Source organism: Arachis hypogaea, chromosome 13, assembly GCF_003086295.3.
Source record: "Arachis hypogaea cultivar Tifrunner chromosome 13, arahy.Tifrunner.gnm2.J5K5, whole genome shotgun sequence".
NCBI lineage: Eukaryota > Viridiplantae > Streptophyta > Magnoliopsida > Fabales > Fabaceae > Arachis > Arachis hypogaea.
The window spans coordinates 41,621,075-41,629,666 of record NC_092048.1 but is presented as its reverse complement, the minus strand read 5'-3'; the positions used below and the strand labels follow the sequence as shown (position 1 = coordinate 41,629,666).

At 35.4% G+C, this 8,592-nt stretch overlaps 1 pseudogene; it reads left to right on the top strand.

Moving 5' to 3' along the window:
- The first annotated feature begins 339 nt into the window (after positions 1–339).
- LOC112733806 (katanin p60 ATPase-containing subunit A1-like) lies at positions 340–6,550 on the top strand (annotated as a pseudogene).
- Positions 6,551–8,592: the final 2,042 nt, after the last annotated feature.

Sequence of the window (8,592 nt, the reverse complement as noted above, 5' to 3'; positions counted from 1 at the left end):
CTTAGATAGCTGCATCTTGCCACAACCATGGTAATATTGTTTAGGCAACAACAACACAATCACCAACAACAGCAGGAGCAACAACAATAACCACCTCGATATGCATTCATTCTTCAACCTCCAAACTCAATTTCTAACCCTAACAATTTAATTGTCCCTCCCTCCTCCTCCTACCATCCACCATTCTCTGCCTCCACAACCCCTTTCACCATCGCCATCCCCTCCACCATCCTTACCCTCTCTTTCCTTCGACCATCACCAACTCCAACACCACTACTACTCCATTTCCTTCCCACCCCTCCAACCACCTCCTCCTCCGCCAATGTCGTTTCCCGCCTCATGGCTCTCCTCACCAACCACGACCAACAACAACAACCACAACCACCACCGCAACTGCCTCAACAACCTTCTCAATTGCTTTTCGCAGCAGCTTCTGCCCCAATCTCCTCAATGGAAATGTTATCTATCGCAAACGTTGCAGCAACGGTGTTGAATCGCGTGGTGAGCAGTAAGGTGCCGAGAGGGAGGCGCTTAGCGGAAGACCATGTGGTGTATGACGTGGATATGCAAAACCTACTTTGCTCTTTTTATTGTGTGTGCTCTTTCTTTTCTCTTTTTGTTTTTTTCTGTGACTAGTTTCTTGATGCTATGTTTAGCTTCTTTTATTTTTATTTTTTAATATATTTTTTTTTTACTTTTATATGATAGAATTACAATAGAGAAGGGATCAATTTGGATTAGAATTCATTGCATATTCAAACAAGGAGTTTTGCTTTATCAATGATAGTAGATAGTTGAGTTCAGATTTTTCATTTTTTCTCTTTTAGGTAGCGTTTGGTTTTAAAGACACAGACACAGAGACATGGATATGTTAAAACATGTCTTATGTTTGTTTGTTGAGACACAAATTTTTTATGGACACGTTAGTATACAAGTATACACAAAATACATGTATTTAGTGTACTTCCAAAATATTGAGACACAGAGACACAATCAATTAGACACAATTTTTTACTCATTTACCCCTTATTAATTTCTTAATCCTAATTCTTTTTTTTTCTCCTTCTCCATCCACCATGACCGTTCTCCTTCCTGCCTCCTCCCTCCTTCCACTGTCGCATCCCGTCGTCCAGATTCACCATCAGCGTTGCATCTCTTCGTCCAGATCCACCACTACCGCCGCCGCATCTCCCCCTTTGCCAGATCCGCGTGCCGCCGCCGCTGTGTCTCCCACTTTGTCCAGATCCGAGCGCTGCCGCTGTGTCTCCTCCTCCGTCCAGATCCGTACGCCGTCACTCATCTCCTCCTTCGTTTAGATCCGCAGTTGCCGCTACGTCTCCTTCTTCGTCCAGATTTGCGACTGTCGCCTTTCCTCCCTCTTCACGATGTCCACGGCCGCCTCTCCCTCTTCCTCTTCGAGTTTGTCATTGCCACCTCTTCCTCTACCTTGGTTCTTCTCTTTTCACAGTTTGCTTTTCATTACCTTCTCCTCCTTTTTTGTTTTTCTGTTGGAAAATATAAATTCTTGTTGATTCTTGTAAAATTTTGTTGATTGTTTTGTGGTGAATTGTATGTGATGATGAATCTATAGTGGTAGAGATGGTGGATGATAGTGGTAGCAATGGTGGCTGATTTTTTTTTGTTTTATAAGGATAATATGAATTTTTTTTAATTTTATTGTGTCTTGTTCAATATTTACCAAATACAGTACATAGACATTAATAATTTGTGTCCATATCTTTAATGTCTATATTTTTGTGTCTCTGTCTCAAAAAATACATAAACCAAACGCTGCCTTAGGTACTTAATTGAAAATTGAAATAACATTTTCGTTTTTGTCTACTACTTTAAGAAATTATGTTGCTGGAAGAGTGTGTACGAGCATCGTTAGTTGGTTTTGTTACAAGTGAAAATGAAATCTAAGAATCAGGCTCCGATAATTAAGAGTTCAAAAAACAGGTTAAAGATTTTATAATGCTTTTATAGTTATGCTAACAGTCATGCAAGATGGGAGTAGATGTGGTGGTTGTGAAAAGATACAACTATCTAGAAAAGAGATATGAGTAGAGAAATAGATTTGGTGAGATGATAGATTTTACAGCGGGAATAAGTGATGGTGGTTATGGAAAGAAGATGAAGAAGGAAGAAAAAATGAGAGAGATATTTATGGAATTATGAATAAAAATTTAATAATTGGTTATTTTTATCGAATGAAATTTATCTTGTATAGATATAACTTTAATTTTAAATTTTCACGGTCATTTTTTTAGCGTTCGGATTTTTATGATAAAAAATAACTATTTATTCTAATTTAAATATAGATGTACTAACAAATATGTTAGATCTCTTGCATGTAGCATGTAGAAGGTAAAACGTTAGATTACTCTTTTACAAACAAAATATTTTATTATTATGATGTGAAAAAAAATGATTATTTTAGTAGTTAGTTACTTTAATAAAAAAATGTGTAAATATATATGAATGTATAATAATTAATTTAACAGATGAACTCTAATATATAAAACATTTAAAATAAACACAAAAAAATATATGCAAATAAAATGATTAAAGAACAAAATTCATTCCAAATCTACAAAAGAATTGATTTAGAAGGCAAATCTATCATTAAAAAAGTGAATACTTTTAAAGATTTTTAATTTAAAGTACACCTTTTTATAAATTGCAATCCAATCTAGTTAGTTAAAGAATAATGCATGCTAACTTTCACTCGTCCTTGCGGGTGAAATAAGAGGTTCTTGTAAAATTGCATGGCCTACTTTGACCTTTATTATTGTGAGTAAAAACCCATGTGGCCTCTGCTATCTACTTATCTATTAGTCTATTATTACTATTACTTATGATTTCCCCAAAATTCCAAAAAAATTGCCTAGACCAAATTAGTAGAGAGAAGTTCTATTATTTATTCTCCGTGAAAGAAAAATTCTATACATAATTTGATTTTTAACCACAAAATTAAATTAATGGTATATTATATTTAATTGGACTTTCTTTTTCTTATTATTTTATATTATGTATAATCAATATTAATATAGAGAAAGAAATAATATATGTGAGCCAATGAGTTATAATTCAAATGATATAATCTCTCCATACTCAATTAAGAGGTTGCGGATTCGAGTCTCCTATTTTTAATAAAAAAAAAAAGAAATAATATATGTGCGACTCTATTTAAAAAATTTTTATTAGTAGACACAACTCTGTTATCTCTATCTCCCCCCCCCCCCCCCCCCTCTTTTCCCTTTTTTTTTTTCTCTAGATAACTAACCGCCTATAAGCCTATTTGTACCAAACAGAAATGACCAGTTTTAAACTTTTAATGAACCATAAACCGTCGTTTCATGATTACAGGGTTGCAATTAGCCTGGCCTATTCCTATATGTTGTCTCTGTTCAAGCTAAATGCTACTTGTCGTTTTACTATTTTACATTAAAGGTAATGAATAGTGATAGAATAACTTTCTGTATGCATTTATTATTTCCCCTCAATAATCAAATAAAAGAATATATTATCACTCCCTATTCTAATAAGGATTTTTTTATATAAAAATAAATCTTTTCTTTATTAATATGGATAATTTTTGAAATATTTATCTATTTAAAATTTGAAGCACATCTTAAATACAATAGGTATAAAAGAATTATTTATATATTTTAGATACACTATATTCGAAATATGAAACAGATCTAAATACATTGATTTTAAATGTATCTAAAAACTATTTATTTTTTAAATTAAACATATTTTAAATGCAGTGCATTCCAAATATGCATAAACTTATTTAGATAGTTTAACTTTTTAAATATGTATTAAATTATCTTTGTTATTAATGTATATTTATTAACAACAAAAAATATTATTAGCCATAACTACATGGGTCTGTCTAAAATCAGCCCACCTCTTATGAGCTTATCTGATGTACCATTAGATTCAAAGGCGTTAGATTAAATTGATAAATGATCTAATGGTTTATATTTAAATCATTGTTAATTTATTAAAAATTACATTAAAAGATAACAACTCTTTTAATATTTTAATATTGCCCAATATAAAAATTCAGAACTGAACCCTTGCTTGCTGCAGCTATGCGCCCCTGCCTCTTCCCTCCACCCACTTCCTCTGTCTTCTTCGTCAAACGATGAACCCCATTTCTTCTTCTAGCCCCTCTTTCCTCCGCTTCTTCCTTTACTCACTGTCCACTGAAGAATTGTCTATCCTTTCTAAGCCTTCTGGCGATGCGAATTCAGAGATTGTGAGCTACCAATTCACACCCGAGCGCGAATTTCAGTTGCTACCTATGAACAACTCGTAGCGGTCTCAAATCCTGCAGCGATTCATGAAGAGGGGAGATGCTACCAGTTGCAGCAAGGGTCTGGGGAGAGAAGGCTGTCTTCCTCATCATAGGGTTGCTATGATGGACTCTAAACTCCTTGCTCCCCATTTTTACCGATGGGAGACCCCATATATCAAAATTAGTAAGATTATTAGGTTAAGCCTTCTTCCACAACGAAAATTGGTAGGGTTTTGGTCAAACTCTATTGCTCGGCTTTCGTTTATCTTCTCAAATTTTTGAATCTTTTGTAGGGTTTTGCTTAAAAGAAGTTGATCTTTAATGGAGCCTCGAGTTGGAAATTAGTTCTGTATCGGTCGGAAAATTGGTAGCGGATCCTTAGAGATCTATCTCGGTGAGCTTTCTCTTCTCTCTCTTTTTAATTTTTTTTTGTGCATTATTGAACTTCTAATTTCCGAATTTTCCGATTAAATTTTTTCGATCAGGGAAGTATTCCATAGAATTGTGAGAAGCAGAACAGAAGGGCGTGATTCTCTTGGAAAGCAAAACCTTGCTAATTAACCTTTTTTATGCATACCCTTCAGTTTTTATTGTTGGATTTTGCTTCCTTAGAAGCCGAGGATGGAGATCAGAATTGAAAATTAAGCCAACAATAAAAAACTTAGAGGGAGGATTCTTGTATCTAAGAACCGTGTAAAATGTATAGAGCTTAGATTATTTTATGCGGATCTTTTGAGATGTCTGGTGCTTTTTATTCTCTTGGTAGTTGTATCGCTATATGTTGAAATTTGAATTAATCTTGCATGCTACTGTTTCTTTTTTTTACTTGGAATTCTCTCATGCTTGTGTAGTCATGCACACAAATTCTCTTGTTATGCTGAGTTTTGATGGCCTTAAGCAGGCTGTTGTTGTATTTCTATCCCATTGTTGTTGTCATGGAAAGACCTTTTCTGTGCAATTCATTATATGTGATTCTGACAGGGGATTAGGAGACCGTGGAAAGGTGTTCTCATGTTTGGGCCTCCCGAAACTGGGAAGACACTTCTTGCTAAAGCAGTTGCTACTGAATGCGGTACCACTTTCTTTAATGTTTCTTCCGCAACTTTAGCTTCCAAATGGCGTGGTGAGAGTGAACGCATGGTGTGGTATTTGTTTGATCTTGCAAGAGCATATGCACCAAGTACAATTTTCATTGATGAAATTGATTCTCTGTGCAATGCTAGGGGGTAAGTCTTTTCTGTTCTTTTCCCTACATAAAAATCTTGAGTTTTGCATCATGTATGCCATATTTTTATTTGCGTTGGGAGATAATGGTTGTCAACTACCCCTTGGGTTCACCCTGAGTTTGTAGTATCAGTTGAGATTATTTGATTTCTGATCGAGTTGCCTTTCAATTCATCAGGGCTTCTGGGGAACATGAATCATCCAGAAGGGTGAAGTCTGAACTTCTAGTTCAGGTTGATGGTGTAAACAATAGTTCCACAAATGAAGATGGTACCCGTAAAATAGTAATGGTTTTGGCAGCCACAAACTTCCCTTGGGACATAGATGAGGCGCTGAGGTTTGTATTTGCTTTTCTGCATCCTTTTCTTATACTTCTTAATGTGCATTGCAAGTGATAGAAGTATGCGATGAATTAGTTATATCTGTCGGAAACCTCTTTTAATGTGCATGTACTGATACAATTTGATGTTGATGCAAATCAAATCAGGCGAAGACTGGAAAAGCGTATATACATTCCTCTTCTGAATTTTGAGAGTCGTAAAGAGTTGATCCGTATCAATTTGAAGACTGTGGAGGCAAGTTAGGACGTTGTGATTTACCTATGACACTGTCTTAAAGATATTATTATTATGTATTGCCTTTAATTGATTTCTTCGATGGATTCAAATGAAAGACATTATTGAGCATCTAACAAATACAAGATTATCATGTTTTACCTTTGCACCAGGTGGCCCCTGATGTCAATATAGATGACGTGACTCGCCGTACAGAAGGCTATAGTGGAGATGATTTGACAAATGTATGTTGTGATGCTTCCCTGAATGGTATGAGGCGTAAGATAGTGGGAAAACACGCAATGAGATCAAGAACATGCCCAAGGATGAGATTTCAAAGGATCTTGTTGCTATGTGTGACTTTGAGGAAGCTTTGAAGAAAGTCCAGCGAAGTGTTTCTCAGGCTGACATCGAACGCCATATTTTATTACCATGTTTTATTTTCTTTCCTTGTAACCAATGACCATTTAAAAATTTCAGGATCTTAAAGTTCTTAATTCATATATATAACCATATTGCTGTGGTAAATCCCAATCCCACGGTTGACAGCACTGTACTATACCAAGACAGGCTGGTGGTCATTAATAGATGCTCCATTTGCATAATATCATAGGTTTTGATTCAATAACAGCTAAAAATTTTGAAAATGATGTTCTTCATTATAATGCCCTCTGGCTTCCATTCACTCCATTATAGTATTATTCCTTCACTAGTTCCCTGTTTTCCAGTGCTTTGCTTATTTTGACTATGACCATGGGAAAAAAGAGAAGCTTCCACACATGCAGTAGTCATGACCAAATAGATAAATATAAAGTATGTGTTGTACACTTCCTTAATTTCATAGACTAAGAACTTATTATATCACAAGATGTATGAGTACCTCATCTTAGTCTTAATTCTTATGCACGTTACAATGTGCATAATTTCATTTTTCGTAATTATATTATTAAAGAAGCATGCATGTCCAATTGAGAGTTTTTAATTTTCTGTAGTTTCATCTTTCTATAAAATTAACTAAACAAAGAGAGGTACATCCTTAACAGTAGAGAGGTACATCTAATATACTTTACAGGAAGTGAAATGAATTTTAACTTCTGCACCAGGACTTGATCTGCTTGACAAGTAAACTAATCTCAAGCAATAAGTTTTCCTACTAAGATGTCTCACAGCTTTAGCTGACAACTTTTAATGCTACAATGTGGAACATATTCTCATGTTTTCATGATCACTTATTCCTGCATGAACCTATGAATTGTATCAGCAAAAGCCTTTAATTAAGCATCAAAGTGAATTATATTGCTTGTTGCATTACGCATCAAGTGCCATGCACATAACCTATGATGTGCATTCGGAAACACCTCCTGAATAGCGATAGCCATCGATTGATGACCATCCGTAATTACTGAAGTCGGTATCTTTCCCTTCATTGCTATGAGAAGCTGTTTTAGTAACCACACATAAGTGCTTTTTCCTCTCATTCGAAACTATCGCAGCACCAAATACAACGGTTTGATTATGGTGGTTAATTCCCGAGAATATTACCACCGGCAATCTGTATCTATTCTTCTTATATGTGGCGTCAAATGCTAGCACATCCCCGAACAGATCGTAATCCAACTGACACCGGCCATCACACCAAAAAATTTGTCGAAACACTCCTTCTCTGCCCTTTTCAATACTATAGAACAAGTTTCGATCCCTTGCTGCTAGCGTTTCCAGGTAAGCCATTGCAGATGTTAAATCATCAGGTAATTGTCTTCTTTGCTTCGCAACTTGATTGTGCATATCCTTAATTGAAAAATTAACGTTTTCGTACCCACCACACTGGCTAGCCAATGACCCAAATATGTTTGGTATGCTGATCCCCACCTCTTTCATATGGTTCATTTGACTAATGTCAGGCTCAGTCATTTTCTTGTGAGATCTTAACATTCTTGCTAACTTTGGAACAACAAGATCATGGTTGTGTTCATCACAAAAATCTCTCACTACCCAACTCTCAGTTACCGCATCGAAGAAAACATGAAGTTTACTCATACAACCACATCTTGTCTCTGATTTTGGCTCCCTAACTCGATTTTTCATATGGTTCCATTTTTCTAATCTATACCCTTCACAGGAACAAACATATGCTTTTTCTCTAACTTTTCCATCAACTATTCTACTCCTACTCTTTCGCACACTGAAGCCCCTCGTCTTGGCATATGAATTATAAAATTCGAATGCCAAGCCAAGATCAGCAAAGTGCAATTGACAAATATTTTTCATAGATAGACTTGAAAAATTAATCTTACCAATATCTTCCCAAGAGTTTATGCGATATTGATCCATATCCACCGCATCAGAAGTTACGTCTTCATCCACTTGATCACTAACATTAGGCACATTTTGATCACTTGTGTGTCTTTGACTATTTGATACTTCCTGCAATTTATAGTGACTAACGTTAATTACCCAAAAAAAAGCATAAATTAGGGGTGGGCAGCTTAAACAATTAACCAAAAA